This window comes from Carlito syrichta, unplaced genomic scaffold (assembly GCF_000164805.1).
Source record: "Carlito syrichta isolate Samal-C Ts95f unplaced genomic scaffold, Tarsius_syrichta-2.0.1 Scaffold15893, whole genome shotgun sequence".
NCBI lineage: Eukaryota > Metazoa > Chordata > Mammalia > Primates > Tarsiidae > Carlito > Carlito syrichta.
Genome location: NW_006959989.1, coordinates 1 through 10,635, shown reverse-complemented (window position 1 = coordinate 10,635; position 10,635 = coordinate 1). Strand labels below are relative to the sequence as shown.

Genomic DNA, 10,635 nt, shown 5'->3' with positions numbered 1-10,635 from the left:
TACATTAGAAAATATTGCCATTTAAGACCTAACTATCGACAGTGACAGTTACATGTTATTTGTGAGTACATATTTAACTATGCTATATATTTACATGTAAAATATTTAATTGTAAAGCTTCAAATTGGAAATAACGTTGACATATTGTTTTCTTATTAGATGTCCTAAATGAGACTCCCACTAAATTAATACTCTTTTATTTTGTCATTTAGATAGGTACAACTAACAGTTCTTCTATCCTGGTGTACCATCTCACCAGTGATCTTCACACAAAAAGTCAAGCGGCCACTTATGTGAAGTCAAGTGAGTATGTCATTGTGATGCTGAGATCATCAACTTACATCATATCAGAAAAACGTTATCATCGACTTGTCTACATCAAGTATTCTGCAGTGGTGATTATTTGACTGACAAGTTAGAATAAGGCTCCTGTCTAACTAATGACTGTGTTAATCAAGGATGAGAACTCATCGTTTGCTTTGTAAAGAACATAAGCAGTGGAGAATAATTTTTCCTTTTTTATTACTACATCTTATATTCATTCATTCATTCATTCATTCATTCATTCATTCATTCTGCGGTACAGGCTGTCTCCTCACTGAAATCCCTTTGTTGTTCATTTAGGTTTATTTTCCATTTCTGTGAAGATCCCTCAGTGGGACTGATCATGGCAGATTTGAATAAAGTCATTTTAATTATCAATTAGCCTTTTATAAACACTGTTAGAAAAGTATCAAAACTGTATAGCATCTATTCTTGGATTCTGAGAAGTGATCTGTTTATGAGTCCATTTACTCATAACTCATAATGCTGTTGGCAGAAGAATGCCTCCTACTTTCTGTTTTAAGTGCATGCCACCTGCCCCTTAGCATTGTTTTGCTGAACTCAAGGTGTTTTTTCTTTTTTGCCCTATCAATGGTTGATAGGCTACATATTTTCTATGTATATCGATGCTATTTTAGTGAAAGTGTAAGAAAAGCCATTTTCTGTTTTCTGTGGGTGGCATAATTGTAGGTCTTGTGTATCCATTAACATTCATAGTTGAGCCCTGCAGTTGCAGTTGTGTTCTCCGAGTTCCTGTTTCCCTGACAGCATCTCCTGGATGACTTCCCAAAACCACAGCCCACCTCCCACCAATGTCGCAGCTGTCAGTAAAGGAGCTGAGCCCAACAGGGATGCCACCTAGAGGCCCATGGACAGAAGGTTATAGCAGGAGCTGATGACCCTCATGATGTATGATGACAAAGAAATTTCTGCTTTCCCTGAATCAGACAACCTTTTCAAATGGGTGAGGACCATCCATGGAGCAGTTGGAGCAATACATGAAGACCTGAGGAATAAGCTCTCCCTGGAGCTTCCCAGTGGCTACCCTTACAATGTGTCCACAGTGAAGTTCCTTAGGCCCTGCTACCACCCCAGCATAGACACCTAGGGTGGAATCTGCCTGGACCTCCTGAAGGACAAGTGGTGTACTCTCTATGACATGAGGACCATTCTGCTCTCCATTTAAGCCTGCTGGGAGCACCCAACATTGATAGCCCTTTAAACACACATGCTGTCGAGCTTTGGAACACGCCCACAACTTTTGAGAAGTACCTACAAGAAGCCTACTCAAAGCAGGTCTCCAACTAGGAGCCATGACCTGGACTGCACAACCTCTTCTGTGTCATCTTTTATTTTATCTTTTTCATTCTGTGGTCTGTCCTCTCCTTGATCTTGAGCTGTGGTGTTGTCTTTTTTTTTAATTAAGTCTTTGATTGAGCCCTTTTATATATATTAAATAAATATATTTTTAAAAATTTGTAGTAAACCTTTAGTGAGCACATTATTTTGAGTAATTGCATTTTCTGAATGGAGAAGGATGAACACTTTAACTATCACAGCTTCTGGTTGTGATGATAATCTCTGAAACATTCGTATTTCCTTATTCTTTCAAGTGCATTGTTTTGTGGTACAGCTCAGGTGACTGTTGATTGCCACCTGATGCTGTGTCCCTACAGTACCTCCTCCCCAAACATATTTACATGGGATAGTAATTACTTCAGATGCTGAGGGCTTTTCTGGTGCAGTGACACAGTTATCTTTGTGGAAACTTACAGTTTCTGCAATTGTCCATGCTGACACTTCTTTTAGTAGTCTGTGCTGCCACTGCTAATACCATCTCTCTTTTTTTCCTGTTTGCATTTCTTCTTTGGACATTTCCTTTCACCCTGAGCTTCTCTGTGTGGTGTTTCCTTTTGTGGCTAACACTAACCAATTAAAACTTTCCACTTAACCTAGTACTTATTCTAAGGATTATGTTAAGTCATAATGCTTTGCATAAATCATTTCATTGAATCCCCACTGCAATCTTGTGGGGTAGACACTATATTTCCAATTTACAGAGGAAGAAACTGAGAATTACAGAGTAACTGTGAAAGAGGTAGATGAAATTCATTCTAGGCCTTTCAAGCTTCAGAGCCTGAGCTCTTGACTTACAGTACATGTGCTAGATGTCCAGTTTTAAGAAGCACATAGATTAGTAGGAATTATGTTGGCAATAAAATAAAAAACATTGGCTGAGGCAAGATTCGTGCTATGAATTTGGCAGATGCTTCTGAAAAATCACATTGCCATTTTATTCTGATCACTGAAACCTGATCAGTGAAATATTAGTTTAAGTAATGTTTGTTATCTTGAATTAATCAGATTGTAGATGCCACTACATAACATGACTTACACGTGCTAGGATGATATTCATGGTCAAGTAACACTGAAATTGATGATAAAGTGTTGCTTGGAATATTGAATAACTATAAGGGATATGCTACTTGGACATTGTGAGTGATCATAGAAAGATACTTCATTTTTTATATGAATTTTCCATCTTTATTGCCATTTTATATTTGGAAGTACCCAGGAGGAAACTAAAACCCTGCTGTTGTGTTTCAGTTAACAGAATTTTAGTATTAAAACTAAAAGTCATATTAAAATTTCACGAATGTGTTATATAATTTTCTGAACTCATTAGCAATAAACCAAATATATCCTAGTTTTTATATGCAAATGAAGGTTAACTTTTAGAAAAAAAAAATTTTGCTTTGTATTGAATGTGTTTTTAAAAAACATATATTCTTAAATACTTGAAGATTATATGTTCACATGTCTAGGAATTGCATAACTGCAGATAGTTGCATGTATGTGTGCTTTTTAAAAAATGATTTTTTAACCAGGGATGTTTTGCAGATATCTGTTGAATATCTTCTGTATGTTCATAAACAGATAGATTTTTATTATCCAGTGGAAGATACCTAGAAGTAAACAAAATAGCTATATGTAGATTTTCAAATATTATTAGTTCTTGTCTTTGTTCAGTAGACTAAGTTTAAAATAAGATTGAATGTTCCTTATGTGAAATACTTAGGAACAGAAGTTTCAGATTTCAAGTTTTGAATTGTGGAATATTTTCATGTACATCATGAGATATCTTGGAGCTAGGACCTAAGTCTAAACACATAACTCACTTATGTATTATATACACTTTATACACATAGCCTGAAGGTAAGTTTATGTAATATTTGTAATAGCGTGTATATATGGAAGTATGTCTGTTTACACTGAATCATCAGAAAGCATAGTTTTCATTGTTGGCACTCAAAAAACTTTGGATTTTAAAATATTTCTAATTTTATATTTTTTGGATTAGGGAGGCTCAACCTATAATATAGCCTAGTAGTATTTTGAATTTCAAAAATTGTAACTAGCATATATGTATATCAGAACATTGATTAACTCAGTATTGCTTTGAGTACCTTGAATGATCTGTGAAAAGTTAAAAGTGATCTCTATTTTGTCTGTCTGTAAATTTGCAGAAGAATCTTAAAATTTATAGGCCTTTCAAACTGTGTGCTCCCCTCAGTCATCCAGTGTTGAGAAGTAGCCTCTGTAGCAATTCTAATAGATGGTCAATAGGCCTGGCTTGGGAGACTGTAAGAGTCAAAACTATGAACATCTGGTGATAAATTCTAAACTTTCAGTTGTTCAAAAGTCTGGAATCTTACAAAAAAAGGAGAAGAAGGAGATAAAAACAAAACAACAACCACAAAAAACCCTAGATTGAGTTAGAAAATGAGCTGCTCTTATTCGTTTTTTATAGACCTCAGTGTGGTGTGCAGTTAAACCTCGATATTGTTGTAATCCTGAGGGCAGTGTGGCACTTAACTGTGTTTGGTAAGCTTTCATTCTTTTCTTCTGAGAAATAATCTCTTTATGTAATCCACTTTAAAATCTAACTTGATTTTTATTTTTTTCAGTAGGAATTGAATCTAGAAGCTATTGCTGTAATCTGTTCAAAGGCAACATGCTCATTCTGCTAGATTACAAATAAACAGCTATCTCGTGTTCTGTTATAAACTGTACTCTGGGAGTCTTGTAAGTAGCAGAGAAAGCACTTCTCTTAATATGTGTGTCTTTAATAAACATGACAAGGAGTGCTAGGCTTTTCTTGGACATCATTTAATCTGACAAAATTTTCTGAGCACCTGTCACGTGCCTGGGGAAGCATGACGTGTTACGTTCTTTCAAAGAGAGCACAGTGTTTCTCAGGTAGTCACATATTTTCTAGTCATTCAGGCTTAAATCCTATTTGGCCTTAGATTTGAGCTTTAATAGTCCTCCAGGAAGCCCTGCCTGGCTGCTGAGACCAGATTATGTGAGACTCTCCCAGGGTCATGTTGAGCAGCGCAACCCTTTCTTTTAGAAAAAGGTAATGCTCTGGTTCTCACAAGCAAACCTTTAACAGTTACTGTAATACTATAAGAAAAGGATTGGCAGTAGTGGGAAGTTGCCAGGGGAGGGAGGCACAACTCATCAGCAAGGATACCTGCATAATGAGCATTTGTATACTTAACCCTGAGTTGTACCTCACATCTCTAAAATAAAATAAAAAAATTAAAGGTAATGCACAATGCACTTGAATAACGTCTCTTTTCTGCTAGATTGTAAGCTCCTGAAGGATAGCAGTGTAGTTATTTATCATATCCACAGCTGCATTTGTAGTGCCCAGCACAGTCATTAGAATCTACTGGGTGTTTAACAGATACATAGATTTTTTTTAAACAGTGGATGAGGGAAGGGAGGACTGAAATCTATAGTCCAGAGATAGTGCCATAACTGTATCAGTGCATAATTCATTTTGATTGGTAGCAGGAAGCCTTGGAGGGGTGGGTGTTTTATTTTCTGTGGACAAACATCTGACGGAAACTATCAGACTTATCTAGAGAGAAGAATATATACAGAACGATTCCTGTTTTTTGTTGTGCATAACATCTTTCTTTCCAATATGTAGGCTTGTTATTTCTTGCTTTGCTGCGTGAACTAGAACCTCCCAACCTATGTTGATTAGAATTGATAAGAGCTGACATTTTTGCTGTGATCCTGGATTCTATGGAGAAAGCATTCAGTCTTTCAGTATTAAGTATGTCAATTGTAGGTTTTTTGTCTATTACCTTTATCAGGTTGAAGAAGTTCTATTCCTAGTTTGCTGAGACTTTGTATCATGAGTAGGTGCTGAGTTGATCAAATACTTCCTCTAAATTTATTGACATGATCATATGATGTGTATTTTTTAAAATCTGCTAATATGGTGAATTATATTGATTGATGTTCAATTGTTAAACCAACTTGACATTCCTGGAATAAACTCTGGTTGCTCATGTCATTTCTGTCTTGATATGTTATTAGATTTGATTTACAAATATATGATGAAGGTTTATATGTCTTATGTTCATGAAATATATTGGTCTAGTTTTCATGCAATATCTTTACCCGGTTTTGGTCTCAAGGTAATGCTGACTTGCAAAATGTGTTGTGAAGAATTCCTCACTCTTCTTTTCTTCTGGGTCAGTTTAGATATTATTTTTTCCTTAACTAGGTAAAATATATTAGAGAACCCATCCATCTGTGCCTATAGTTTTGGAGGTGGAGAATATGTTGTATCTTGTTTTATTTTTGTTTTTGAGTTTTCATAATTGGTGTCTTTCAAGTAATCTGTCCATTTCATTGAAGTTACTAAATTTATAAATTGATTGCTATAAACTTGTTTATAAGATTCTTTTATAATCCTTATGCCTCCATTATCTGAATGATACCTTTCATTCCTGACATCAGTAAATTATATCAATTTTATTGATCTTGTCAAAGAAACTACTTTTAGTATTTTTGAATCTATGATTTTTCTATTTTCTGTTTTACTGACTGTCATCCTTTTCTGTTTTTTTTCTGCCTGCTTTTTAATATACTCTTTTTCTAGTAGAGACTTAGATAATTGAATTAAGGTGGCTCTCTAAAATTTAACATAAACATGTGATGTTCTGTAAGCACTACTTTTTTTGTACTCTACAATTTTTGATATGATGTGTTTTCATTTTAATTTACTTCATAATATTTATAAATGTCCATGGGGTATTTTTCACAGTTATTTTCTTTAATGGGTATTTTGGATGCTTTTGAAGATATCTTTTTGTTAATTTGTAGCTTCTGTTGGGAATCAGAGAGCATATTGTATATTTTCATACTGTAATGTGAATTTTTGATATTTGTTTTGAATTGGAGTAGCACTCTTGCCCAGGCTGGGGTGTAGTGGCTCACTCACAGTCACTGCAACCTCGTTCTGCTGGATTCAAGCAATCCTTCTGCTTCAGCCTTCCAAGTAACTGGAACTACGGATGCACGCTACCACACATGGTTTATTTTTTGATCTGTACATGGCCACCTTTCTGTTCTGAGAACCACCCAGGCCTCAAAGTGTTACTCTTGGTCTAAGGTTCTCAGAAAATTGGAAAACCAGGGAGGTCAAATAAAGGACAGGAATAATCTTAGTATTGCTAAATCTCTAGTGGACAAAGCCCACATTTCCTGGTGTGAAGAGATTACACACTAATCTAAATGTTACTTATAAAGAAAAGTTGGAATCTGAAATGGTAACCATCAGTGTAATCAGAGAGGTCATCCTATCCAGCTCAAGAGTATAGAAGGTCTTATAATACACATGCTGATTGAAAGTGTAGCTGCTAGGGTCTAACTCACCAACTTGAAGTACAGATAATCAACTTTCCAAATTAAAATGGGCACGAGCATAGACTGGTCACTTTGATGGCAAGTCCAGTATCTCTCTTCTCCCTTGAATTGGACAAGGATCTACAGAGGCCAGGCCTGCTGCAGAGGTCTCACAGAGAACTCGGGGAAGTTGGTCAGCCCATCAGTGATTGGGAGAGAGGGTAACTTGAGTCTGTGGATGCTTCTGTCTTCACTAAGGGTGTTGCTTTTGGGGGCTGGGCTCATGCTGTCTGGGGTCCTCCTCTGTGGCTAGGATGAGGCCCTGACTGATCAGCCTCCCCTGCACATGTAGGCTTCCTTGAGTTCAGGTTCCTACAGGCTCACACATTCTGTTCCCTCTACCAGAAATATTTCCTTTCTCCTCTGATCCCAGTCCCTTGCTCCTGAGTAATTCTTAGAATCCTTCAAGTGTTTGTCCAGAGGTCACTTCTCCCCATCTACCTATGCCACCCCTAGCTCTGCCACTGTTATGGTTGTAATGAGAGAAGGTCAACCCAGTTACTCATGAAAACATACCTTTCCTCAGTGCACCCGGTTTGTCAGGACAGGGTGGTGTGGGATGTATGCTGCTGTTCCCAGCAGCACCCATCATGCCTGGTCCATTGTGACAATGCCACTCTTAAGGAGTCTTTCAATTTCTTTGGGAAGTAAATGACCTACCAAGCTGTGTTTAGCACAGAGTCACTTTTCTTCTAAAAACAATGAGAAATTACACATGAGTAGGTTAGACTCTCCTCACTCACATAAATGGTGATCCACACTTCCCCCTAAAAAACCTCATCTTTCCTTTACAAACTTGGTAGGTTCTTAGGTCCTAATGCCAAAGTAACCAGTGGCTGGGCTGAAAACCCTTGGTCACTGCAGACTGGCACTCGGGAGATGATGCTTTGTTTGATGAACCTGGTTTTTCACTTTTAAACCAGCTGTTTTGGCATGGTATGGACAAAACCCCAGGAGGAGCAATAATTGAGTATTGAATCACCTTCTGCAGTGACATGAACAACATTGGTGATTTCAAGGGTCCTGTGATGTGTCATTGAATGGCTAATTTGATCATAAATCCTCCTGTCCCATGACAGAAACAGTCACCATTGGAAATACCTGACCCATTTGCTTGGGCTGATGGCTACTGATCTCTGTGGACTGTTGAACCTGTATCACAGTCTAACTTTCCCTTTTACATGATGATGTATTTTTATAAAAGCAAACCAACAGATGCCTTTAGCATTGTAATCCCCTACATTGACACATTTGTACAAATTTACAATTCTTGCAATGTACTTTGATCAAAGGCTGAGCTAAATGGAAGCAGTGAGACACTATAAGGTTCATGGCTAAATGTTTCCTACTTGAGTGGCAACGTGTGTGGGGCTATGGACTGTATGTCCCAGCATCCTTTCCTTCCCTCTCTTTTTGTGGTAATAACCCCTCTTTCCTTCGGGGACCCTTCTCCACTCCATGTAGTCCTGGTGAGTCTGTGAGCCCCAGTGAGTGGCCCCCTACTTACCCAGGCCATCCAGTGGCCACAATGCGTCCTCCTGACACAGTGATGGATCTTAGCAGTGGACTGTGTGTGGCTTATGCTGGGTGCCTCAGAGTTCTGCGCCGGGGCTGATACAAGAAGGATGGTAGAAAAAAGGAACTCTCTCTTTCTTACTGCTAGGGCTGCTGGCAGCCATGGTCCCACACAAGGAGGACACACATGGAGAAGCAAAGATGAGACCATGATTTGGGTGATTGGCTGATTGAACAGATAGGAGAGGTACAAGGGAGAGAGGTGGAGACAGAGATGGGAAGAAAGAGAAGTTAAGAAAGACCCTCCATTCTCCCACTTTGCTCACCCACCCACAACTAAGTCACAGATTCAATACACAAAGTGCTTATTCTTTAGCTTTGTTTTGAGTTGGGGCTAATCCAGGATTCTGATGCCCTAATACATTCCCTTTATTTGCAAAGTTGTTTGAGGAAGGTGGTGATCACTTGAGAACAAAGGAGTTCTGACTAGTACTGAGAGGGGAAATCTCCACAAAACAGAAGATGCCCTTGAGTTGAGCAACATCGTAAGACACCTTCAGAAGGGACACATGGTTCTCCCATGATTCTGGAGTGCTGATGTTGGAAAAGAACAAAGCTATCACCCAGACAGAATTTCCCCACATGTGGCCAGTGAGATGCATTTGCTTTGTGAAATTTGAAAGGTGTTTCTTGAACAATATTTAGTGGTTGTGGAAGAGGGAAAGGATGGATTGACTAAAGTTGTATAACAGATTTCTTTACTTCAGTGCTTCTCAGAGCCTTTATAATGCTAAGGTGCAGTGTGAGTCTTCAAGGGTATTCAGTATACCCCAAAACATTTTATCGTGAAAGTCTTTAAAGCTCATTGACATTGCACAATAGTCATGTAGTTCAAGCCACTGTGTTCGTAGCTGAAACTCAGGAATGTGGAGGTAATACAGCCTGACCTAGAAACTGAAGCCCACCCAGGGTTCTTCCATCACCTTTCACCTTCTCTCCTACAGACATGCTGCAGAAACAGACATGCCGGCTTCACAAGGACAGGCCCTGCCTCTCAGCAGAGCAGGTGTAAGTTTCCGGAAATGACAGTAAAATATTGGCTGGAACAGGTAAACGGCCAGGTCTAAAAGGGATTGCACCAGAGTATTCTCACCTAATTCTAACAAGCATCTTAGTGGTTCCCAGGAGAGCAGGGCCTAGGTGACATATGGCCACTATTACAACACACAGTTGGCCAAATGTCTCCAACTGTGATGGCCATTCATCTGGAAGGTCATTACCACAGGCATTGGAAATGTCCCCTAGTTTTAGAAACACTAAAAAATTCATATTGGCAGCTGAGGAAAAAAAACCTTAAGGCTAGCCTGTGTTAATTCACCCAAAGTGAACTTTGACTTATCATTGTTGTTGTTGTTTGGTGTTGTGGAACATGTTATGGGAAAGCAGTGGAATAGATTTGTGTTTTTGTTCTGTATGCAAAAAATCAGAAGATATCACTATACCACAGAGAATTATTTTTCAAATGAGGAAAGCTCCACAATGTACAACACAATGTTTCTCCTCTTTTGTCCTATTTTTGGGTCAGTATTCTTCAGTGTGATACTTACATATGTGCATGTGCATGTGTGTGGTTCATTGGTGCCATCCTACAGCAGTTATTTGCATGTTTCTTTAGGCTTTCTAGCTGCGGAGGCCAGAAAGTTCATGAGAGTTAAGGAAGTACCAATATGACGGCCTCCATGCAATTCTCTAACTGCTTTCAGGAGTGGATCTGAGTCAGTCGACCTGAAGGCCTATTACAAAAGGGAAAAGAATATGAGGGCAGACACCGGGGTCTACCTGGAAACCAGAAGCCATGTGTGGAATGTGTGGCTGGAGAGACAGGTTTTAGATGAATGTGTCAGTTAAATGGGGACATTTAGTGCCATGGAAATACAATGACAACTACAATAAGACAACAGTTACAACAAACAATGAAGGGTACTTTCCATGTGCCTGAAGCCATACTGCACACTTTTTGTGGCA

General features: G+C 38.5%; 1 pseudogene; it reads left to right on the top strand.

Moving 5' to 3' along the window:
* The first annotated feature begins 235 nt into the window (after positions 1-235).
* Positions 236-1,766, top strand: LOC103260968 (annotated as a pseudogene).
* Positions 1,767-10,635: the final 8,869 nt, after the last annotated feature.